Source organism: Petaurus breviceps, unplaced genomic scaffold (assembly GCF_028583685.1).
Source record: "Petaurus breviceps papuanus isolate PSGF00001 unplaced genomic scaffold, PetGlider_PUasm1.0 214, whole genome shotgun sequence".
Taxonomy (NCBI): Eukaryota; Metazoa; Chordata; class Mammalia; order Diprotodontia; family Petauridae; genus Petaurus; species Petaurus breviceps.
The window spans coordinates 13,047,929-13,074,466 of record NW_027185863.1 but is presented as its reverse complement, the minus strand read 5'-3'; the positions used below and the strand labels follow the sequence as shown (position 1 = coordinate 13,074,466).

General features: G+C 37.1%; 1 long non-coding RNA gene and 1 pseudogene across 1 annotated transcript in view; both read left to right on the top strand.

Moving 5' to 3' along the window:
* LOC138165676 (uncharacterized) overlaps window positions 1–26,538 on the top strand; it is a 579,025-nt gene that overhangs the window by 74,591 nt on the left and 477,896 nt on the right. The window lies entirely within an intron of this gene.
* On the top strand, window positions 3,026–3,905 carry LOC138165605 (putative monooxygenase p33MONOX pseudogene; annotated as a pseudogene).

Genomic DNA, 26,538 nt, shown 5'->3' with positions numbered 1-26,538 from the left:
GAAAGAAAGAAAGAAAGAAAGAAAGAAAGAAAGAAAGAAAGAAAGAAGAAAGAAAGAAAGAAAGAAAAAGAAAGAAGGAAAATGCTAGAAGGCTTGATCAAATTTATGATTCAGAGGAAGTCTCATCAGGAGCACATCAGAAAGAATTCAACTTGATATTAGTTCATCATGTGTCTTCTGCCTGGTGTAAGTTCTTTAAATTTTACAATTGGAAGTCAGTTTAAAAGAAGACTATTGTAGATAATTAAGTTGAAAATACTGACAAGATTTCTCAAATTTCAAAAGGTTTCTCTAGTGATCTTGAAGGAAATCATGCCCATATATCTGTTTCACTATCATAAAATGGTTAGAGCATTTTGCTTATCTAACCTACTAATTTAATACTTATTTGTGAAGAAGCAGACATGCAGTGGGAGTAGCACTAAAATGGAACTCAAAGTATCTGTGTCCCTTCAAGGAATGGAGAGGGGTAGAGCAACTGGAAGATTCAAGAGAAATGGCATACACAGAAGCACTTTCAGTGAGCAATTCAACTCTGTCTATGGGACCCTAACATTCCTCACAATCTTCTATTTTCTTCTCTTCCCTGGAAGGTTCCTTCTGTTCCTCTCATATTTTTAGATCTCCATGTCCAGTAGTATTTATTTCAGTTCAGATACTTTTTTTCTGTCTTGACTCTTGAACTGCAATCTGGATCGACCCATTCTTCTTGAGACAATTCACTTTCTTCCCCATCTGTTCAAGTTCCATAGCTATAACCACCACTGAACCTAGCTACTGAAGTGGAATTTCTATCCTCTGCTGATACCTGCAGATGTCAGAAGTGTATAGGAGAATAAGTTTAGATCTAGAAGGGATGGGCCATGGGGTGACTAGGTGGTGCAGTGAATAGAGCACCAGCCCTGGAGTCAAGAGGACCTGAGTTCAAATCCAGCCTCAGACACTTAACACAAAAACTAGCCATGTGACCTTGGGCAAGTCACTTAACCCCAACTGCCTTTCCAAAAAGCAAAAAAAAAATTTAAAAGGAATGGGCCTATCCATTGTTAGCTCAGTTGGTTCCCAGATGACAGACATTACCAGGCCTTGAAGATTTTCTGAAACCCAGAGTTACTTCCATGCTAGAATGAGTCTTTGGAGGAGGAGAAAGCATTTTCTTCCTCTGAGCTTTATTGAGTAGCCTAAGTAAAAAATCAGTTAGAATGTTCTTGACTCATTCACTTTGAATTTAAATTTAATGTAACATTCAACATTTTTAAATAGAAATAGAGTTGATTTCCCTGTTTATTTTACCTGAGGAAATGATTAATGCATTTGAGCATATATCATTAGAACTACCTTCAAAAAGAAGTAAGAGGAAATGCCTGAAACAGCAACTCAATAGAAATCATCTTAATTGAAGTCTCTGGATTTGTAGAAGATAGGGAGGGGGAAGGAGGGATGTTGACTTTTTTTTCATCCCAGCCACAATTCAGTTCAATACATCTCCCATTCAAAAACAGCATATAGAAGAGCTTGTTGTTTCAACTGCACCAAATATCTGCCACTCTTTCATGGATGGTTGTTTTTTAATTAGCATAGACCTTTGAAAAATCAGTATTGTGGGATCCAAGGTGTGTGAGATACAAAGCCATGCACTGATAATGATTTCTTAGCAACAAAAGGGAGATTTGGGTGACAGTGTAGAGACATTGCAACTATTGTGTCTTTAAAGAGGCCTCCTGCATCTCAATGTGTATATAAGCAAGCAGAGTAGGAGAGAAAAAGGAGGGGGGGGAAGAGAGAGAGAGAGAGAGAGAGAGAGAGAGAGAGAGAGAGAGAGAGAGAGAGAGAGAGAGAGAGAGAGAGAGAGATTGGAGAGGGCCATTTACATCTTAACCATTGTTCCAAAACAATTTCTATGTGAAATTCATGAAATTGTATTGTTACTCATTAACCATAATAACTCAAAAGTTGTGCCCTCACTGATGAAGGGATCGAGATATTTAGCCAATAATTTTGCTTCTTCCAGATATTCATACTGTCTTCTGTGAGGTGATTCCCTCTAGCTGTGCAAATAGAACTGGTTGACCTCCTTAGTAAGTGGATTGTTCTAGAGTTGTGACAAAATAAAAATTATCAGCTGATACTCTGTCTTCTGATAATAAGCCTTTCCAACCTTATCAATGATAACAGATACACAATCTGTACCTGGGGCCATACTAGACTTCCCATCTTTATAGAACCTGCTAGAGTTGGTACTTCATAGAAACAGCTTTTAATAGCCCAGTCACTTTCACATCAGAATAGGAAGAAGACTTCAGTTTGCTACTGGTGAAAACTGGTTTTGGGAGACTGAATCAGGTAGATTAACTCACTGCATTAATAGTATTTATAAGCCTAGGCTCTGGCACCAAAATTTGCTGCTTTTCACCATGGACAGCACCTCAGAACTCAATCAGATCATGAAGGAAGAAAAATACCCTAAGCCCCTGGGGACTTACTCTGTTTGGGGCTAATCTGATTGTTGAGTGAATTCAGCTTGACTGGTTCACCATTCATCCTATCCACCACTATCTATCTTATTACTATATCATCTAGCAGAGGGCAGAGTCTATCTTGCTTTTACATTTGTATCTCTAGACTTCACTCTCTCTCTCTGGCCTGAGGTCCGTTTGGGTCTTGGTGCTGCTTGCATCATGGCCTTGGTTGGCCCCATGCTTTGGAGCGTAGGGAGTGACAGGGGTCTGGAGCCTTGTGAGACTCAGCTTCCTGTCGGTGGTGGATCCTTGGGCTGGGGATGGCCTCTTCCCTGCCCTTTCCTCCCTTTTGTTGATCCATCCCACCTGAGTCCCTCTTCATGAAAACCCAGCTGTCTAGAGAGCCTCTGCATGAGAGCTGCTTGGGAACCTTCTCTAGGTCATCACTAGCTGCAGAGTTTACCTGTTGACATCTTTATCTTAGCTGCATAACTTCCATAGATTTTTACAGTGGGAATCAGAGTTCTGAATATCTATCTAGAGAAACACCTGGATCACAGTCTCTCATGGCATTGTCCAGAGAGCCAGATGTACCTGCTATTGAGCACAGTGCAGGTGGGCTTCTAGGAAAGGTGTCTTTGGCAATTGGAATGCACTGACAGATATTCAGTTATAATGATGTCCTGGTGGATCCCACACCAATGACTCTGACTTCTTCTGACATATGCAGTAAGGTTCTGTGGAAAAAGCCAGTCATCCCAAATTGGAAGTACCAACAGCTTTCTAAGGTTGAGGAAGGAGAAAATAGTTTCTCCATAACCCCTTCAGCTTCCAGTGACCACATGAAGAAGGCCCTTGTGGTGAAGACCAAGATTATGCACGTTATCATGAATTTTCTAATTACAAAACAGACACAGGAGAGCAACCAGGGCTTTGAGCATCTGGCAGGGTTGACAGACACAGAATACACTTCCCATATAGGCCTCACCCTTGAAAAAACTAAATACCATATGGCAGAAGCAGTCCAGACATTGAAGTTACAAAATGGAGAAATGACAAAGAACATAGATTGCTTCAACCCAGTCTTCTATAAGTAGCACACCCCATTCTTCTCCCATACAAAAGCCCAGAAGCTGGTTTACTCATGGATCTTCCACTTCGGCCTAGATGTCAACAGCACAGACTCTGGAAATGGAGAGAGAAACAAACCCTCCTCTGAAAAATGGAGCCTTTTTGGGCCGAGAACTCTTTAGAAATCCAACTCGGGTTTCAGTGTCCAGTACTATAGAGGTACTCAGATGCCATCACCAATGGAGCTCATTTAGGTTCAGGCTACTAGAATTGCAGAAGATTCAGAAGCCTTCAAGTGACCTAAAACGAACCTTCCAGAGATGGAAGGAAAGAAACAATCTCCATGAGCCGATAACATCAAGCCAAGAGGCATGAATGTATTGACTCCTCCAGGGTTCTAAAGTTCCCTTTTCATACGAGTAAAGTTGCTTTCTCTGGTGAACCCACCGTTATGTACAGTCTATCTTAGACTTTTCTTTCTTCCCATCCACCTTGCACTTGATATAAGAGAGATGTCATCCATTTACAATTCTGCTGAAGATAATATTCCTGGGGAGGAATTGATTGTTTCTTTAAATATTTGTGCAAAGCTTGAATTTTTCTAATGCAAGAAGACCTATTCTGGTAGGTGTGTGTGTGTGTGTGTGTTTTTTTTTTTGCTTTTGGAGGGCAGTTGGGGTTAAGTGACTTGCCCACGGTCACATGGCTAGTTTTTGTGTTGTGTCTGAGATTGGATTTGAACTCAGGTCCTCCTGACTCCAGGGCTGGTGCTCTATTCACTGTGCCACCTAGCTGTACCCCAAGAAGACCTATTGTGTAATGTCTCCAAATTGGTCTGAATAACTTCTCAAAGTACAGTTGACTACAGCTAATTACTGATCTATAGGACTAGATTGCAGGGGGCATGGGAAATAATTAAAATCTAGTAGACTTTGTTCTGCATATCTTATCAAAAAATGTATCTCCAATACAACGCAATGTTGACACAGAGTAAACACTTTAAAAGGTTTTTTTTCATTCATAATAACAATTTAAATTTATATAGCAAATTTCAGTTAATGGTAGAAGCAATACTTCCCAGGTCCCTGTCATATAAGCCAGGCTAGCTTTTCCCAGGAACTTACCATATATGGGTTTCCCTAAAAGGCACAAAAAGAATTCTTTAGACTTAATTGGCTCAAGGCACTAAGGCTTGGGTCATTGATGTAGCTTCTTGGTGAAATTAGTAGAGAAGGCCAAAGTATAGTCCTTTCTTGGGCTTATGACATGGAGACCAACATAGATAGCAAAGGGTTGGGAAAACTATGCCAAACTGAATCAATTCTGTATCCTTGCTGAATGTCTTTCCCTGTTATAGCTAAGTAAACCTCCTTTTGTTAGCTGATAAATAATTGGTAATTATGTTTTTCATTCCAATAAACCAAATCTACTTAGTCAGTCTGAATCAGGCCAGGCTGTTACAAAGGCTTCTAAAGGATATTACTCACAACAACTTTGTGAAGTAGGTAGTGTAAGCATTATTTTTGCTATTTTAAAGAATTAGAAGATTTACAGTGGTAAGCTGATTCATGGCCTATCTATGCTCTTATGTGTCTACAATGTCCCCTACCCTTTCTCACCTCCAGCTTCTAGCTTTGTGGCCTCCTCCAAGAAATTTCAAATCCTACCAATAGCAGGAGGTCTTCCCATCTTCCATTGTTTTCCCCTTGAAATTGCTTTTTTATTTATACTATATATATTGCATGTCTACCTACTTATTTACACGTTATCCTCATTAGAATGTGAGTGGAGGGTAGAGATTATTTCTCCTTCAGTGTTTAGTTCATAATAAATGCTTGTTGACAGACAATAAATGATTAATCAAGTTTTGGAGCCTGAACTCAAGCCCAGATCTCCTGATTCCAAGTCTAATAATCTTTATGCTATACTAGGGGCCTTTCTATATCTTTGAAGGCTATAAATGAATATTAAATGGTAATAGAAAGCATTGAAGATGCAATTATTGCATTGCGATGCAATCCTGTCACTCCACATTATTTCTTAAACAGCAAGTCAACTCATTAATGTATTGAAAAGTATAATAGGGGCAGCTAGGTGGCGCAGTGAGTAAAGCACCAGTCCCAGAGTCAGGAGGCCCTGGAGTCAGGAGGATCTGAGTTAGGTTCCAGCCTCAGACACTTAACACCCACACACACACACAAAAACTAGCCATGTAACCTTGGGCAAGTTACTAAACCCCAACTGCCCTCCAAAAAGGCAAAAAAAAAAAAACCCAATATACTAGATTTGTAAGCAGAGACCTTGAATTTGAGTCCTAATTCTGCAACCTGCTATCTATAACCTTAAGCAAGTTACTTGCTGTCTCTGAGACTAGTTCCTCTTCTGAAAAATGAGGAGCTTGGAGTAGATGTTTTCTAAAGTCCTTTCCCACTCTAAATCTCATGAATATAGTTAGACTAATGCTTGTATAGCACCAAGTGCCAAAGCTATACATGATTGCTTTTCCCCCACCCTAGCATTCTAAGAAGGCTCCACTCTCCTTCAATAGTAGCATTGTAATTACAGACTTCCATCTGCAATGGGGAATCAATCTCCCCTGATCCAGGAAAATGTAGTGGTCCTAGAGGAAACTTTTCTTCCTATGTAAGTGTTATTCCTGAAGCCAGCTTCTTTCTAGCATAGACTAATACCATTAACTTTGTTTTCTGTTTTCAGTCAGAATTTAAATAAATTCCTTTTTATTCCTGGCATAACCCATGGGCTGATCAACATCCATCTTGTTTCTGTTCATAGGAGCTAAGGAGAAGCCATGAGATAGTTTCTATAGAAGGATGATATGGTATTTGCAAGCTAGAAAATTGTGGTAATATATAATTACACAATAATCCTATCACCTCTTGATCTCCTAATACATATACATTTCTTGCCTATTATGTCCTCATATAAACCCCATTCTATTTTATTTGGATTGCTTATGACCTAGAGGTAGGAATTTTGAAATCCTATTCATTATACTCTCCATTTAAATTCATGAGGAGGAAGATTATTCTTTACTACCCCATTTTCTCCCTATTCTGGTTTTTAAGATGCTCCAAATTCTGGCACCAACTTACTTTGCCAACCTTATTTCACATAAGTCCAATCTACATGATCAGTCCACAAGCATTTATTAAGCAACTGCTGTATATTAGGCACAGGGTGTAGTGCAAAGAAAGATGGCCTTGGAGAAAAGACCTGTCCTCCAGGACATAAGAGCTTTTTGTCCATGACCAAGTTATTTAATTTCTCACTGTTCTTTCTAAAGAACTCTTTAAGACTATAAGCTACAGAGAAAGCAACAAATTGCAATGGTAGAAGTTTTTCCATCTGGGATTTCACTTTACCGATGAGATCACAAGACCAGACCCTACCAATTTCTATATGCTGAGAACCATGCTAGGTGGTGTGTATACAAATGCAAATAATGAAACATTTACAACTTCCAATGAGCTTGCATTTTAATGGAGAAAACAAGAAGTATGTGTATCAGTATAACCAGAATAAATTCAAATAAATGCAAAATATTTAAACACAAGGTAGCGTGAGTGGTAGGATGATGCTAGCAGTTGGTAGATCAGGAAATACTTAATGTAGAAGGTGGTACATGAGCTGCATCTTGAAAGGAGAGAAGGATTATATGAGGTACATAAGGTGAGGAAAGAGCATATTCCAGGTACAAGAGATGGCTATTGCAAGGGCAAGGTGATGGGAGATGAACATCATGTGTGAGGAATAGAGACAAGGCAAGTTAGGCTGGACTTTAGAAAGCAAGAGGGGAAGTAATGTACAATGAAACTGTAAAACTAGGTGGGGTCCAGATTGTAAAGGATAAATGGGAATGAATAGTTTATCCTAGAGGTAAAAGGGAGCCACAAGTATTTATTGAGTAGGAGAGAGAAATAGTCTTATCTATTCTTAAGAAAATTAATTTGGTAGTGGTGTGGAAGGCGAACTATAGTGAGGTGAGACTTGCAATAGAGAGATCAATTAGGAGATCACTGCAAAAATCTAGGCAAGGATGAAGGTTCAAACTAACATCAAGGCTGTGTGAGTAAAGATAAGGGATTGTGATGAAGAAATGTTGCAGAAGTTAAAATGGCAAAATTTGACAACTGATTAAATATATAGAATGAAGGGAAATTAGGAGTGGAAGGTAACAATGAAATTATAAACCTGAGAAACTGAAAGAAATATAGTGTCTTTGGAAGATTGATGGACTGTGGTGGAAAGAAAAATAATGAACTCTGCTTTGGATATTGAGTTTGATATGTCTTACAGACACAATTTGAACTATCCGTGCCTATTGGCAATTGGTAATAGAGGACTGAAGCTCAGGGGAGAGAGAGACTAAAAATATGGACCTATAATTATCTGCATAGAAATTATTTAATTAATAATTCAACTTTAAAAAGTTTAAGTAATCCTTAAACCCGTGGGATCTGGTGTAGTCATTAATAAGGTTACCAAGAGAGTATAAAAGAGAGAAGAGGACAGGTGGAGCCAAGATGGTGTTGTAGAAGCAGGAAAAGTCCCTGCGCTCCCCCCCATAACCACCTCCAATACCTATAAAAATGACTCTGAAGAGAGAAGAGGACCCAACACAGAAACTTGAGGAATATCCATGGATAGGTGACATAAAATGAAATGATAATTAGCCAACAAACAAAACTGAGGAATGGTTAGACAGGTAGGAGAAATGGGAAAAAAACCCAGAGAGGAGAGAATATCGAGGAGAGACTGAACAACTAACAAATATATCAGATAGACTGAGAAAGATGAGGGCTAAGAAAAGACCATTAGATTTGAGAATAAAAAGTTGTTGGGAATTTTAGAGAGTGATGTACTTGAAAATCTGATTGCAAAGGATTAAGAAATGAGAAAAGAAGTCAATAATATAGACAGCTTTTTAAATGATTGTGGTTGAAAAAGGAAAAAGAAATGTTAAGATGATAACTTGAGGGAATGGTAGGGTTTGTTGAAGCTTTTTTTTTAATAGAGGAAAAGTGGACATGTTTGAATGCAATAGAGAAACAATCATTAGCTATGGAGAGGCTGAAGAATTGAGAGAGAAGATGATTGAAATAGAAATGTGGAGGACAGAGGAGGGGATGAGATCAAGGGCATATGTAAAGGGTTTAGTCTTGTCAATGTACTCTTTTTAGTCAAACTGAATAGTTAAACTGTTCCCCTGTTTCATCCTAAATTTTGCTATTTCCTCATAGGCTGTGAATTAGTCCTTCTCCTTTTATGTAGCTTCTTCATCATAGAGATGCTTCTGCCTGGATCCCTCATTTCTGGCTTGTAAATTTCTGACCTAGAGCACCATTTTATGAGGTGCCCCCTCCATGATTGTTCCTTTCCTCATTCTCTGTACTTCTCTACCTCTTCATCAAGAACCTTGCTTCTTCCCCATATATGTGTGTGTGTATGCATGTATCTATACAAAAGTATACATGCATTTATATATAGATACATATACATACCTAAGTGTATGTGTGTATATGTATATGTGTGTATATTTATATTTATATATATATATACATACATACATACATACAGAGAGAGAGAGGCAGACAAAGTGACAGTCAAACATAAACTCTTCTGTTGGTCTCTTAAAGCATTTTACAATCTGGTTCCAACCTAACTTTCCATATTTGTGATTTTCCAAACTGCTCAGTACATCAAGGATTAGGTTATAAACTGGAATGATCTACTAGATGTTAGTAGATCTATTATATGTTACTATTACTAAGGAAAGAAAATTTTGTTTACTTTTTGTATTTCTCATCACCTAGGCCAGTGCTAAGAGTAGAGTAGAGACTTAAATGCTATCTTAGATTGTCAGATTTATTGACATATAATTGAGGAAAATAGCTCCTAATAATTGCTTTAATTTCCAGTTCATTTGGTATGTGTGTGTATTCAGTCTTTTTATTTTTTATATTGTTAATTTGATTTTCCTCTTTTAAAAAATCAAATTAACCAATATTTTAACCATTTTATTGTTCTCCCCCCCCAAAAAAAACAAGTTTGAGATTTATTTATTAATTTGATGGTTTTCTTACTTTCAATTTTATTAATCTCTCCTTTGATTTTCAGGATTTCCAATTTGGTACTTAATTAGGGATTTATAATTTATTATTTTTCTAGTTTTTTTTAAATTTCATGCCCAATTAATTTATCTGTTCTTTCACTATTTTATTGATGCCAGTGTTTAGAGATATAAATTTTCACATAAGTACTATTTTGGCTGCATCCCATAAATTTGGATATGTTGTCTCATTGTCATTCTCTTTAATGAAATTATCAATTATTTCTATGATTTGTTCTTTGAGCTACTCATTCTTTAGGATTGGATTATTTAGCTTCTAATTAATTTTTAGTTCCTGTTTTCATGCTCCTTTATTGAATGATCTAAAAAAGATTAATTTAATATTTCTGCTTTTCTGCATTTGGTTGTGAGGTTTTTAATATGCTAATACATGGTCAATTTTTGCATAGGTAGCATATAGCACTAAGAAAAAGGCATATTCCTTTCTCTTCCCATTAAATTTTCTCCAGAAGTCTATTATATCTAACTTTTCTGAAATTCCATTAATTTTCTTAGCTCATTTGTTGTTTATTTTTTTTTTGTTAGATTTATCTAGTTCTGAGAGGGGAAAGTTGAAGTCCCTCACTTGTATAGCTTTGCTGTCTATTTTCTCCAGTAACTCACTTAACTTCTCTTTTAATAATCTGAAAGCTATATCACTTGTTGCATATATATTTAGTATTCAGTACTTCACTTTTAGGGATTTTTTCCCTACAATATTTTGTGCCCTCTTTACCAAACTGTTGACTCTTTTTTTTTCATGATTTTCTTGTATCACTCCAATTACTTTTCCTGAATTTTTCTCTGTCATATTTATTTGATTTTTAAAATCCATTTTGAGCTTTTCCAAGAATTCTTTTTGGGCCTGTGACCAATTCCCATTTTTTCTTTGAAGTTTTGCTGTTTCCACTTCATTGTCTTCCTCTGGGTTTGTGTCTTGATCTTTCTTGTACACATAATAATGTTTATAATCAGGTTCTTCTTTTGTTGTTTGCTCATTTTTCCAGTCTATTTCTTAACTTATGAGTTAATGTTAAAATTGTGCTCTGTTTATGGGATGGAAGGAGTGCTATCCCAAGCTTTAGGCCTTTCTTATTTCTTATAATCTATACATTTTGATGCTTTGAAGGTGGATATGGTTACTAAGGAGAGATATAGTTACTATTCTCTTGGCCTATGCTTTGATCTGTGAATAACCATAACCACTCTTCTCTGCCCTAGAACTGTGATCAGGTCCCTTGCATCCCACCATGGCAGCAAACACTAGTGAGTTAGTGCTCCTCTTAATTCTGGGACTGCAACTCTAGATTGTCTGTGGGCAATGGAACTGGGTCTTATACCCAGTGTCAGTAAAGGATCCCCTGTAATCTCTTTCTGACAAGTTGTCTAATACCCTTACTGCCTCTGGGTTAACATCTCCCCAAAAGTACTGCCACCGATAAACTGCCTCCATGACCTGATGTTGGCACCCCGTGTTCTGTGCTGGACTCCAGACCTGATTTCTACCTTGTGAGGCAGACCTTTCCTGGCAATCTCCTAAGTTGCCCTGCCCTGGAAAATTGTTTTACTCTTACCATTTGTTGTTTCTTCTTCTCCAGAATTAAATTTGAGGCATTATTTTAAAGTTTTTTAAAGGAGAATTTGGGAGAGTTCAGGTGAGTCCCTGCCTTTACTCTACCATATTGGCCCTGCCTCTCAATGAATGCTATCTTGATGTATGTCACTAACTGTGTAGCATTGAGCTAAATTATGGGATAAGTCACTTGATGTTTCTGGGCCTCAATTTTTTTTATCTTTTTCATGAGGGGTTTGGACTGGATGGCCACTTTGGTCATTTTGCCTCTAAATCTATACTTTGATCCTGTTAATTACATTTGATCCTATTAATTCAAACTTCAATTGTGCAGGATGTCCTAAAAGTCTTAGTGCAATTTTAAGCTTAAAACTGCCATAAGTCTTAGAAGATTATATCTAAAGGTTATAACAACCACCATTAGTTTACCTTCCATTCAAGGCTGCTAGGTCATAGAGATCAGTGGACTAGAATCCAGAATACCTGAGTTTAAATCATGTTTCAGATAATTATCAGCTGTGTAACACTAAGCAAATCATTTAACACCCCCCCCAGCACACCCCTCCCCCACCTCCAACTCAGTTTCTTCATCTGTAAAGTGGGGATAATAGTGGCACCTTCCAGGGGTATAGTGGAAATGAAAGGAGATAATATTTATAAAACACTTTGCAAATTTTAAGTGCTATATAAATACCAACTATTATTAGTAATAAGTAATGACATTTTCATGTTATTTGCAAGCAAGTGATTCATTTGGCTGTTGGTAATTTAAGTTTTGGTTTGCTTTGGAAGTAAGATTAGAATTTAGGGTTTTTCTTGACTAGGGTCTAGGTACAGAAATCTGTAGAACATTTCATATTTAAAACTCTAAATTAATACACACACACACATGTAGTTGTTATTAATGTACTCCTGCATAGCCCTTGGATGAAATAAAAAGTAGTAGGTTGACAAAACAGTTGTATTGCCTAAAGAAAATATTTAAGACATACCAAGATACTTAGCATAGCCATCATTGTTCATTTAGGAAATTCCATCCAGATGTTTTATCGAGAAGAGAGATTATAATTGTTCTGTTTGCTCCCACACGGAAGAATTAGAAACATTGTGCAGATGCTTTAGGGAGCTGCTTTGGGTAGACTATAAGAAAAAATTTTCTAGTAGAGATATCTCAAAATGGAATGGACTGTTTCAGGGAGTAGTAAACGAATTCCTTATCACTTTCACTATTTCAATCAAGTAGAATGCTAGAGACCACCTTCATGCTTCTGCTCAGGGTTGGACTAGATTGCATTTAAAATCTCTTCTAGGGCTTCAATTCTATGATCTGTCAAAATGATATCAAGTATTTGTTTATACAGGCATCAGGGGAGGTGGAAAAAAAGAACAAAGTAAAAAAGTGCACTGCAGAGAACAAAAGTCACAAGGAAGCAAAGAGGGACAATTCTCAACACAATGATTATTATTTATCACACAGACTTTATTGAAATGAAAATTTATTGTTACATATTTTGAATCCTTTCATGTTCTGCTATGCACATGACGTTTTTTTCTTTCTAATTTATATTTAAGCTCCAATATTTAAGCTTATGATATGTTTTTATTTCTTTTCTTTATTCTGTATTTGTGTTCTGACCTTTGAGTCTAAAATAAAATTTTGAAGGAAAAAAGTATTTATTTATAGTCTTATAAATATCTTGCATGATATCCTGAATAATGTTTGTAAGACTAAGAAAGTATATAAGTGAGAATATTAATATCCCTTCACATTGATATCATAAGGATCACATAAGACAATACATGGAGAATACTTTATAAACCTTACAATGCTACAAAAAATGGCAGATTATTTTATTATTATTATTACCACTGCTGCAGCTCTGTGGATGCTACTATCTAAAGATTGTAAAAGGGGAATTGGTAGGAAGGAAAAGAAATTATTGAAAGGCAGAGACCATAGTTGTTCGACCTTGGGCAAGTCATTATACCTCTTAAGTCCTCAGATTCATCCAAAGTAAAATGAGGTAGTTGAACTTCTTGAGAAAATAATCTATACTCAGTGCTATATTTCCTCTCCTCTCACTCTGTTAACTGACTTCTAAACCTCATCATTCAAGTGAGATTGACTTCTTCAAAATTGGCAATGATCTCTTTATCAGATCTAAAGTCTTTTTCTCAGTCTTCCTCATTCTTGTTCTCTATTTGACATTGTTGATCATCTTTTATTGAATACTCTCTCTGCATTTTCATAACACTACTTTCTCTTGTGGTTCTCCTAAATGTCTGGCTGCTCCTTTTTCCTTGTGTCTTCTTGCTTCTTGGTCCACATTGCTCTACTAACTGGGAGTGTTGTCCAAGACTCTGTCTAAACTAAAGAAAAGACCATTTATTGTTACACATTTTGTAAAGGAAATTGCTGCCTGAACCATTAGCACTCAGGGAGCTCCGGAAAAGAACTGACCTGGGAGTGAAGGCTACACAGCAATGTTCTCCCCTGGTGTAGCCCCCATCCCCAGAAGTAACTGTTTAGAAGCCAACAAATGAATGAAATGAAATGAAAAGGCCAAGTGGTCTCAGGTGGGTAGGTGGTAGGTATACCATTTGGTAATATTAGCAGTTCCCATGGACTCAGTTATCATCTCAGATCTGTTATCATTTCACATCTGTATATTCAGTCCTAATTCACCTCATAGTCCCATATCATCAAATGTCTTTTGGACATTTCAAATCTAATGCCCCTGGGCATTTCAAGGGGCACCTATATGGATAGAGTTGTGAGCCTAAAGTCAGGAAGATTCATCTTCATGAGTTCAAATCTAGCTTCAGACACTTATGAGCTATGTGACTCTGGGGAATTCACTTAACCCTGTTTGCCTCAGTTTCCTCATCTATAAAATGAGTGGGAGAAGGAAATGACAAAACACTTTAGTATCTTTGTCAGGGAAACACCAAAAGGAGGTGTGAAGAGTTGAGCTTGACTGAGAACAACTCAACAACATCAACCACAAAGAAAGGACAGAATCACCTGTACTTTTTCATCTAGATAAAAGGAAATTTTGTGATTGCCCAACTTAAGGAGAAAAAGGCTATACTCCACTTTTTCTTCTCTTTCTCATGTCATTTGGAACCATGTGTTCACAGAAGGGCAATAAATTATATGTTACATATATTTTTTGTTAAACTCAGTGAGATGAATATATCACAGTTCATTATGCATAAAATAAAATCTATAGGTCAGTCAAATCTCATATTAATTACTTTATACAGGTCTAAATTATGACATAATTATATAATTCAATGACATCTTATAGCCATTTTATCTAGTTTAATCCAGTCATTTTATAGATGAAAAACCTAAGGCCTAACAAATGTTAAATGACTTATTCAAAGCACACAGTTAGTGACAGAGATTCCGGGATGTAAACTCAGACCTTTAGCCTCCAAAGTCAGGGTTCTTTTCATTGTACCACACTGCCTTTGGCTATATGAGCATTGCTAACAAAGAACCAACTTGAACAAATGACTCAATGTATCTTTCCAAGAGCCAATCTGATGAGAAAATAAGAGGATTCAAACATATAATCTTCAGGACCTCTTCAGCTCCTATCATCTAATAGACCTCTGTAAAAAAAACAAAATCAGTTTCCTCATGGAAACACACCTCTTATTTCCACATACTTCTCATACCCACCTACCCACCTGAGACCACCTGGCCTTTTCACTTCATTTCATTCATTTGTTGTCTTCTAAACAGTTACTTCTGGGGGTGGGGGCTACACCAGGGGAGAACATTGCTGTGTAGCCTACACCCCCAGGTCAGTTCTTTTCCAGAGCTCCCTGAGTGCTAATGGTTCAGGCAGCTCTTTCCTTTACAAGGAAGCTTATCTCTGGCATGTCATGCTGTGGTTCTGACTGTTCCTTTACTCTCTGCTGATCCTTTTAAAGTACTCCTGCTTCTAATGTGCCCCCAGTCTGTGAATCCAGGCTCTGTTTCATTTATGGGTCTCCTCACACACGTCAACCTCTGAGTGTTCATTTCATGTGCTCGTCTATTAATTTGCTAACCTTCAGTAAGCCTGTCAATACCCAAGTATTCATTTTATGTATTCATTCAGCATGCCATGCTAATCATAGATTATTTATGTTTTTAATCCTTCCTTATCACAGAAGATAGTTCAACAAGCAAAATTAGATTTCTTTGCTAAGAAATGTGGTTTTTCTTTCTTTTTTTAACTTCCCCTTTCAAAGGAATGGACTCAGCTGCATCAGAGATATATCAAAGATTCAGCAAGTTAGAGATATTGATATGTCTTTTAAATCTTGGTGTTAGAAGGGTTTTTTTTTTTTTGGCTGAAATTCAACTCAATTGCAGGAGACCATCTTCCCTTCTAACATCTTCCTTGTTTGGCCCTATTCAGTACTCTGTGAAGGGTCACTTTGAGAAGAAAGAGATACTCAAAAGGCATTTAGAAGAAACTATGTTGATTGATAGAATGTGATTATTAGATAATACCCTGCCTCAGGACAAATGCCTTCTCTCAGATCTGCCCAGCCCCTGATCCATGCTGAAGAAGCATTGATTCGTATCAGCTGCTCACAAACACTTTTTGGCTAGCTCTTCAAGGCTGTGCCAGCTGCATGTTGCATGGGCATGGTGGGGAGAGGGGGGGTGGCATAATTGGGGGGAAGGGGACTTAAATACACACTTATGCAGGAGCCCTAGGCAGACCCCAAAGGGACTGATCTTGCCTCTTCAGGGCCCAATAGAGAGAAGCTGCATCCTGAATAGGAGCATAGCACATTCTACTCCCTACTTGAAGAAATGTGATTGAAGCACAGTAGTTCCTCGGGATGTACATGTGATTGATGGTAACTATGTGTGTACCCAGGCACAAGGCCAAATTCCCCAAGGTCCCCTACTGAGAACCCTCAGGATTCACACAATTCCTTTCAGCCCACTGAATTTCCCACACAAATGAATCACAATCAGAAATGTCAAGGATTCATAGATTCATAAACTGTTAGAACTAGAAAGAACCTTAGAAATTCCCTACTCTAGAGGACTGTGAAGGACAGAGAAAGAAAGAGGTTGTGCCAGCAATGCATTAAAGTGGATGACCTTCCAGTCTTCCATTATCATAATCCATCTCCTGCTCCAAATCAACTGGTACTTCCATCCTCTGACTGACAAACTCAAACCTCCAGTTCCCCTAACCCTGGCATTCCCAAGTCTACCCAGTTTGAAAAGCTCTTTCCTGTCACTTCTCTTTACCTTATCACCTCTGTCCACCTCAGCTCTGCCCTTCTATAGACCCTATGTTCCCATGTCTTCCTCCTTCACTATGCGTTTTGGTTTCCCTACTCTATCACTAACAGACAAAAGAGCCTCATTCTCTATCTTTCTTTCATATTTTTAAAGACTAAATCTGTGATTTCATTGAAATAAAGTAATGGTGTCAAACTCAAATAGACATGGGAGCCACTAAACCATAAATAAGGATCATAGGTAACGGTTATTGCTTAGGTTCTGACGGCTCAAAGTGAATGTAAATAGTAACTGTTTCTCTTTTGGTCAGAAATCCCCGGGATTGTCCCCTCCTAGTTTGATTTTTTTTTTAATTAACAGGGCCATCCCTCAGCCTACTTCTTAAATAGCTCTAATCACCGAATGAGTGTTGCCTCAGTCAAAGTGAAAACTAAAAAGACTTTAGCTTAAAAAGACCAAGGTCTCCCACTGAATCCAGAGTAATCTCCAGCCCTGTTTTATATGTGGCCACTGGACCCAGATGGCTCTGAAGGAGAAAGGCAGGCTGGCGACTTTGCATAGCTCTTCCTCACTGAAATCCAATTCACTTTCAAGTCATGGCATCATCTTCCTGATGTCACGGTCCTCTTTGATATCAAAGGACAAAACCACAACTATGTCAGGATCATTGCAGGCCACATGTTGACTTAAAAAACCACATATTAACATTATTTATATTCTATTGCACTTTTATTCACTTTATTAAATATTTCACAATTATATTTTAATCTGGTTTTGGCAGCATTCAGGTAGGCTATGGGTCTCCCATGTGGCCTGCATGTTTTAGAACTGATGTAGAGAACTACTGATGATAAGAATGCCTCTATCAGCACAGTCCAGTTGTATTCCATGTGTTTGTCTTCGCATAAAACTGCTTCTTTTTTTTTTAGATGATGCTATATCCCCGACTGCTCTCCCCAGTTCTGCTCGCTTCTTTTCTTATGTGCCCTAAATCATTGAGCTGGGAGGAGAGGGGAGTAGTGGTATAATGTAGTCAGTTGAAAGTTAAACTTATTGTTAAATTTTCAGTGTGAAGATTTGTACTGCAAAAATTGGCAAATGCTACAAATAAGGGTCTGTAGTGGCAGTGCAATATTTACAGTACCCACAATCATGATAAAGATCACAATTATAAATATCACATGACTTTGGATCACAAAATATAACAAACTCTCCATAGAGAGCACAGAATTGAAACATTTATTTAGACACCAGAAAACTGAATCCCAAAACCAGTAAGCCAATTTCATCAAAGTAGCAAAGAAACTAACAGGGTGGCTAGTCAGGAGAACCTGAGTTCAAATCCGGCCTCAGAGACTTAACACTTGCTAGCTGTGTGACCTTGGACAAGTCACTTACCCCCAACTGCCCTGCCCTCCCCCCTCCAGAAAAGCAAAAAAAAAAAAATGAACAACAACAAAAAAAGAAACTAACAAACCATAACAACACAGAGAGCCATGCCATCCTTTAGCCTTCCCACAAACCAATACAAGATCAATATTTACTCACACACCTCTCTATCTCCTTGCATGAGGTCCTCTCTCTCCCACCATCTCCCAGCTCTGACCCCAGCTTCCTGTGACTCTGCTCCACCTTTTAGCAAACTCCTCCCATCACAGGTTCCATGTGACTATATTTAGCTTATTAAGAAACAGAGTTTACTTTCAAAGCAGGGAAGGTTTTCAAATTCCCCCTAGGTCTATTAAGGGGCAGAGAAGATCTTCAAATTCCAATTCCTATTACAGGGTCTGATTTTTTTTGTTTATTTTTTTGGTGTTGTTGTTTATTACAATTAGGAAAGTGATGGAAAAAATGTTAATGCATATATATTTTAAAATATGTTGTAAGAACACATTTTTCTCTCAGAGAGTTAGTTGGTAATCTTTACCAGCATGCCCAAAGTAGCAGGCATACTCCTTTGTTTTCATTACCACCTCCAGACCTTCTCCCCACAACTCTAACTTAGTAATCACTTCTCTTTGAAGTTCAAGTTATTCATTCATTCATATCAGTCTGTCTCCATCATTATTACTGTTATCTACCATCTTTCTAGGCCACTTTCTCAAGGAATTTAGATTCTTACTCTTCAGTCTATGCTTGGAAAAAACATTCATATTATTATCCATTCATTTACTCTAGATTCTAGTTCACCAATCACCATGACTCCCATAATCTACCTCCATACCCTTCCTTAACTGCCTTAATATCACCAAACAGTAGCAGCACCATTAAAATGAACTCAGAAATTATGCAAGGTGTGAAGAATATAAAAACAAAAAAATCTGAAATTTTCCTGGGAAAAACAGAACAAAATGAAAACCTCCACCTTACCTTATCATTCCCCAAAACTATTATTCTATGTCTCTCCTAATTACCTACCAATTTCCTGGATTCATCTATGCTTGTTTTTGGCTATTGAGTTCCATCTTCATTGCTAGAATATCATCTGTCCCTGACCCTTTAAGAATAGATCATCCTCAAAGTTCTCTACTGGACCTTCTTTTATTCTTTCTCTATGCTTTCTCATTTGGTGAATCTCATCCACTCCCATGAGTTTCATTATCATCTTTACTCAAATGAAATACCAATCCAGACCTCATCTATCTTCTTGAGCCTTCCCTGCCAATTTTCAGAATACCTTCACTTGGATGATGTGTTCAAAGTTCAAGTTCAAAATATTCTAAGGGGCCATATACCCTAAAACATTCATTAGCCTTATAATGTTTTTTGGTAAAGAGTGATCATACAGGAAACTTAATTCAAAGCCATTTAATGAAATGGCTTTTTTTTTTGCTTTTTTGGAGGGTGTAAGACAGGGCAATTTGGGTTAAGTGACTTGTCCAAGGTCACATGGATAGTAAGTGTTTAGTGTCTGAGGCCAGATTTGAACTCAGGTCCTCCCAACTCCAGGGCCAGTACTCTATTCACTACTCCACATAGCTGCCCCAATGAAATGGCTTTTTAATAAAAACATTTATAAGGGATTTTCTTCTTAAACCTGGGACATACCCCTTTCATAAACACATATTAAAATGGTTTTCTTTTAATTCAATTTTATTTCATTTTCATTTCCAAATTCTCTTCCTTCCTCCTCTCATTCCTTTATGCATCCAGTCAGCAAGAAAAAAAGAGTTCTTTACAAACATGTATAGTCATGTAAATGCATTCCTGAATTAGCTAAGGAAGACAGTAAAGAAGTAAGAAAGGAAAGAAGGAGGGAGGAAAGAAGAGAAGATGGAAAGGATAAAGGAAGGAAGGAAGGAAGGAAGGAAGGAAGGAAGGAAGGAAGAAAAAGGAAAGGAGTGAGGAAAGAAGAGAAAAGAAAATATGCTTCAATCTGTACTCTAAGTCCATCACCTCTCTATCTGGAGATGGATTGTATGTTTCATCATCAATCTTTTGGAACTATGGTCAATCATTGCATTCATTAGATTCTTACATCTTTCAGAGCTGATTGTCTTTATTGTGGTCGTTGTATAAATTGTTCTCCTGGTTCTGCTCACTTCACTTTACATCAGTTCATGTAAGATTTCACAGGTTTTTCTGAAGCCATTCTGCTTATCCTTTCTTACAGCACATTAGTATTCCATCACATTCATATACCATAACTTGTTCAGCTATCCACTAGTTGATGGGTAGCCCCTTAGTTTCCAATTCTTTGCTACCACAAAAAGAGCTTCTATGAATATTTCTTGTACATATGTATCCTTTTCCTATTTCTTTGATCTCTTTGGAAGATAAACCTAATGGCATTTCTGGGTCACTAGATTTTCACAGTTGAAAAACTTTTTGCACATAGTTCCAAATTGTTTTCCAGAATGGTTAGACCAGTTCATAAGCCACCACAGGTACCACATCAGTGGTAAAAGCATTTACATAGGGAATGCACTTGGAAACACATACATGCAAAGAACATGTGTGGTCAGCACACCTATGAGGAAAAAATAAGCTTCTCACATTGCAAGGTTATGAATGTTTTCTGCTGATTTCATGTTGTTCAGGCACACTATCCCACTCTGCAGTGGTCTCATAGTCTGCATTGGACATTGCTCAGCTAAAAGCTTGATTCCTGTAGACATTGCTCATACAGATTCAGAATTTCTCCTGCTCTTTGGTTGGATGTATAATTTCTCCCAAATGCATTCTACAACTTCTACAATGTATTCTTTCACAATTTCTACATCACTGAATGGCCTTTCCTTTTTCCACCGAGTACTTTATAAGTTGCTTTGGTGGCATTGATTCCAAGTCTCATTGATTCTTGAAAGAATTGTCTCTGCTTTTGCTTTTCATCTGTTAATGTCTGCAATACAACCTTTTATGCCTCTCCCCCTAATTTAAAATATTTGTGGTCCTTATGAGTGTTATAATGCTAATGAGCATTGAATTTCTTTAATGTTGATATGGCAGTATCACAAAGCAAAGAAATCATCTTATCTTTAGCAGAAACAAGATAATGCAATTCCTCATCAAAAAATCAGTTTTCTCCCTTTAGCATTCTCTTGGTCTTCTTTGACATAATGGGCTAGTAAGCAGATAGAATTAAAAAATACTTTCAAGTTGTGCAACTATAAAATTCCACTTCAAACAGAAACACAGTGCACCTTTCTAAAAAACTGATAACAAACTAGCATACTCAACCCCCATAAACTCTCACCAACTAGCCTCATGCAGCAATGGCACTAGTCAGGCAGGGGATGTTAGAACTAAATAAAAAGTATAATAGCCATCAATTTGGTCTTCATGGCTTATTAATGTTCTAATTATGCTAGTCAATCTGGGTGGATTATTTCATTGAAATTTATTTTATTCTTTGGTATTTTAAATTGCTAATTTAAAAAATAAAATATAAATATAAAAGAACAAAAATGTATTAATAAAAGTAAAAGGATTTGATTTGTAACATTTGAATTCAGTCAAAAGACTACACTTAAGGACCTAGAAGGCCACATGTGGCCTTATGGTTGCAGGTTCCCCACGTCTGGTGTAAGATGTTGATCTAAGTCTAATTTCTGCCATACTGCTTTCTAGTTTTCCTAGACGGTTTAATCAGATAGAAAATTCTTTCCTGAGTAACTTATAATTTGTGTTTTATTGAATGATAGACTTGTGATATCATTAATATATGAAACTCACAAATGAACAGACTCCCTTTACCAATGCAGGTTGATACCACTGCAAATTATATTCCTAGAAATTTGCCTAGAAGATTAAGATAGTAAATGACTTACTCAGGTACATACAGCTATTACGTATGAGAGAAGAGACTTAAATATATGTCTTCCTGAAGGCAATGTCAGCTTCTTAGCCACTTCTAGCCTTAATTTTACACCTCTGGAATGAAATTTTTCAAATATAAATATTATGTTTTTTATTTGAATCCAAGAAATCAACTTCACAATAAAAAGGTAGGAAAGAGAATCTTTAGACTGTAATTCATTTCCTAAAGTCTCAACAATTTTATTGGATTTCAAGCTCCATGAGTCAGTGGTGTTATATGCAGTAAAAAAACAACAACAAAAAACTAAGTTTCAATGGAGAGGCACAGTGTTCAGAACTAGAGTGTTAATATTCCTGCCATGTTCAACTCCTATTAGAACTCATCTGGAGAAAAAAAAATTAAAAATTTAAAAAAGAACTCATCTGGAGTGCTGGACTTAGTTTTGGGAACTATATTTTAGGAAGGAGTTTGACAAATTAGAATGCAGCCAGAGCAAAAAAAAAAAGAGGATTTTTAGTTTATACCATGAGCGAATGATATGAGGATATTTCAATCTGGTGAAGAGAACACTTGTGGGAAGCTCTCTTCAAGTATTTGCATTGTTGTTTCAGAAGAGATTAGATTTGTTCTTCTTTGCTCTAGAGGGTAGAACAATTAGAAATGAATGCAAAGGACAAAATAGATTTAGGTTTGATGGAAGCAAAAACTTCCTAATGTTTAGAGCTGTCTAAAAATTGTGTGGTTTTCCTCTGGATATAGTGCGTCCCCTTTACTGGAGGTCTTCAAGCAAAGGCTAGATGACTTCTTCTCAAGTAAGTTGTGGAGGGGATAAGGTGGTATCAGAACTCCCTTTCTGATTCTGAAATTCCATGATTCTGAGTTAATTCAGTGTTGTCCACAAAAGGTTTCTGATTTCCCCTGCCTTCAGGATTCCATCGAAACATAATTGATTAACTGCCAGATTAACTGCAACTGTATGGAGTATAGTACTTCAGTAGAGTAAAGATGGCACAGATTCAAACCTTACTTTTGGAATTTACTAGCTGTGTAAAGATAGTGATTTTTTCAATGCCAAAGTGAATTACTTTATATGAACTCAGCATAAATTTCTTAAAAAGCTTAATATATGTATGGCACATTCCAAAAACAACAGTGGATATGTTGCCCTATCATTGTGGGTATTTCCTCCAATGATGTACATTACAATTTGTCTATACCTGTCTATCCTATGTAACTCTTGTCCAAGTTTTTATCCAAATTTGGGCACAATGGTTCCACTCAGCCTATGAGAGGAGCTTTCTTATGTTGTCTTCTTTGTTTTTCAGGGAATTGCTTGAAGTCATTAAAAAAAACTCACATAGTTTTGCAAAGGCAATTCGTGTTGCTCTTCTCTTCGTATTCTGTTTTATCTCCAGCTTATTGTCTGCTTTCATAATCTTTCCCATATATGGAGATTGAGTGATGAATACTATAGGTCATCAATCTAACTGTACATCATGGTCAGACCAATAGGTATTCTTTGCCCACTTAATTTTTCTTCCACATAGAGAGAGTCCAATGAATTTTATGTGATTTTTCAGAGTTGATAGACTTGATAAAATTAGTACAATTTCATCCCCAAACGAGAACAAGTCAAGGTGTTTACTAGTCCCTCTTTTACTTGACTTCTACACTTGACTTTCTTCATGATAGTAATAGATATTTTGATAAAGATATCTGTTTTCTTTATCTTGCTTGATATGAATAATCAGAGAGTTAATGGACAAAGTGATCCCTGCTCTTATAAGACAAGGTAACATATACTTTTTAATATACATGAGAATACTTAGTTGAAGGAGATCCTGTAAATCAGTGTTTTGTTCTACCAAGTGAAATACTATTTCCGAGTAAACAAATAATATGGAATCCTGAATTCTCTAAACCTTTAAATCAATTGAACGATTGTAAACATGTAGTTTACTATATGTGGATTACCACTCATGAAAGTTTGTTTGCTCCCTTCTAATATCCTCAACCTATATGTACAGATTGTTTCCATAAAATTTTATGTAGATTAGAAAGAAGGCATATGGATCATTAACTACTGGCAGTTTCTTTGTATATACTTCATATAATGAGTAAGTATGAAATTTATGTGAAGTAGATACAAAGAAATTTCAAGGACAGAGAGGACTGGTATTTGGGGTGTGTGTGTGTCAGGATATTCTTTGGGTAGGGACTGACATGAACTGAATATTGAAAAGAGATAGGGGTCCTTCTCTCTTCCATGTACTTTGAGAATCAACAACTCAATAATTTCACAATTATATTACCTCCAGAATGGACCTCCTCTATTTGTCCTAGATCTCAGTTCATCTGGTTTTACTCTGTTTCTTCAGTACAATTTACTCTAGCAACAGCTCCCTCACTGATGTGTGAATGAGTCCAACCAATGTCTTTGATGGCAAATAGAATTTGATATAAAAAATGGATCTTACATTTTTATTTGTTTGTTTTGTCCTTGGGTTGTTTTTTGCTTAATTGGGTTGTTTGCTTATTATTTCATATTAAGCCTTTCCCAATTCCCTCCAAATATTAATGCACTTTCCCCTACACACAAAAAAAAACTCTTAGAGGAGAGGTAGAAATAATGCCACTTTATATTTACATATAGTTTTTTGCATTGGCATCCATTATCTCAACATACATGTCATTTCAATCAGCTGTTTCTCAGCTGGCTGTTTCTTACAGACCTACCATCCTCTCTACTGCAAGCTTTTCTACATTCAAGTATTGCCATGTTTCTTTCTAGCTCGGCCTGGGATCATTTAAATGTCCCAACTTAGTTTGTGGATTTGTGTCCATTTTTGGTAAATTGCAAATTTTCCTTTTTCAAAATATATTTTTATTCAATTAATTAAACATTTCCCAATTATATTTAATTTTTTTTAAATTTGAGTCCTAAATTTCCCCCCTTCTTCCCAATCTTTTCCTGCCTCTTATAAAGACAAGAAATATATGTATATATATAATACATGTCAAATTCATATAAAATATATTAAAATATTAGCCATGTTGCAAAACATAACACACACACACCAAAAATAAAGTTTAAAAAGTACACTTTGATCTATGCTTAGAGTTCATCAATTCTCTCTCTAGTGGTGGATAACATTTTTCATTATGGGTCCTTTGGAATTGTCTTGCTTCATTGTCTTAATCAGCTAGCTAAGTCTTTCACATTTGATCATTGTTACAATATTACTGTTACTGTGTATAGTATTCTTCTTATTCTGCTTACTTCACTTTGCATTACTTCATATAAGACTGCCCAGGCTTTTCTGAAACCATTCTGCTCATCATTTCTTATATCACAACAGTATAGAACAGTCATATACATAATATAGTACAATATGCATAATACATATTCCTACATATAAACAATATAGTATAATCCTATACCACAACTTGGTCAGCCATTCCTAAATTGATGAGCATCCCCTCATTTTTCAGTTCCTTGCCACCACAAAAAGAGCTACTATAATATTTTTTGTACAAATTGGTCCTTTCCCCTTTTCTTTGATGTTTTTGGGATATAGACCTAGTAATGGTATTGGTGGGTAAGAGGGTAGGCATAGTTTTATGCCCCTTTAGGAATAGTTCCAAATTGTTCTCCAGAAAAATTTGTTGGAGCAGTTCACAACTCAACTGACAATGCATTAATATACCTATTTTCCACATGTATCAGCAATGCCATATTCACAATGCCTATAGAGATTACAAATATGCTGATATAATTATCCATCACAAAATACGTCAGGTTTGCCATTTGGGGAAATAAACTAGAAAATTTATTAAGATACCAAAAGACTGAATCCCAAAACCAGAAAGTGAAAGCCATCAGAGTAGTTATGACATTGGCACAGGTAGATAAAGTAGAAAGCACCCACATTTTCAAGCCTTTAAATCAGAATAGGCTACCTCAGGCAAAGGTCCTCCTCTCCCCACTCACAGCAACCACCCAGCGCCCTGGAAGCGGGCTCCCAGCAGCTCCGGCCCCTGGCAGTCCTCAGCAGGGGTCCTTAGCAGAAAGTCCTGCTCCCAGCAGCTCCGGCCCCCCGGCAGCGGTCAACTGCAGGACCATTAGCTCGGCTTTTCACTTTCTCTCACTTTCCGCTTTCTCTTGCTCTGCTATGTCAGCATGTCCATGGGGCATGGGAGATCTTTAAATCCCATAACCCTTACATTCGGCCCCAAGACCTTTCATGTCCCTTACTTGGCAAAAATACAGTAGGAATAACTGGTGTCAACAAAATTTCACAACAATATAACAAGAATAGCACACAATAAACACAAAAAACCATATTTTAGGGTGGGGCTTGAGCACAAGCTCCCCATCATTCCCCCCACCCCAAACAAATGGGGCCCCAAAATCTTGTGGTAAGGGGTGAAGATCTCTTCTTCTATGGCTACTTGCTGCTGAAATCGGATGTAGAGCTGTCCCTGTCCTAAGGGGTCCCATTTGAGAGGTCAGTTCTTAATATGTTTGATGCCAGGTCTAAGGGTGACACATCACAGTTGCAGACAGGGGGTGACATCCAGCTTAAACTATCAGGCATCTACAAATGGAGGGTACCAAGCCTGTGGAAACAAATCTAACAAACAAGGTGAACAAACAAAAAATCAAGAACAATAACCAGACTATTGTAGCCTCACTCACGGTAGACTCTGCTCAAGTCCCCAATCGAATTCATATTTCTTCCGTGTGACTCTATATAAAGGTTTTAAAATCTGTCCCAA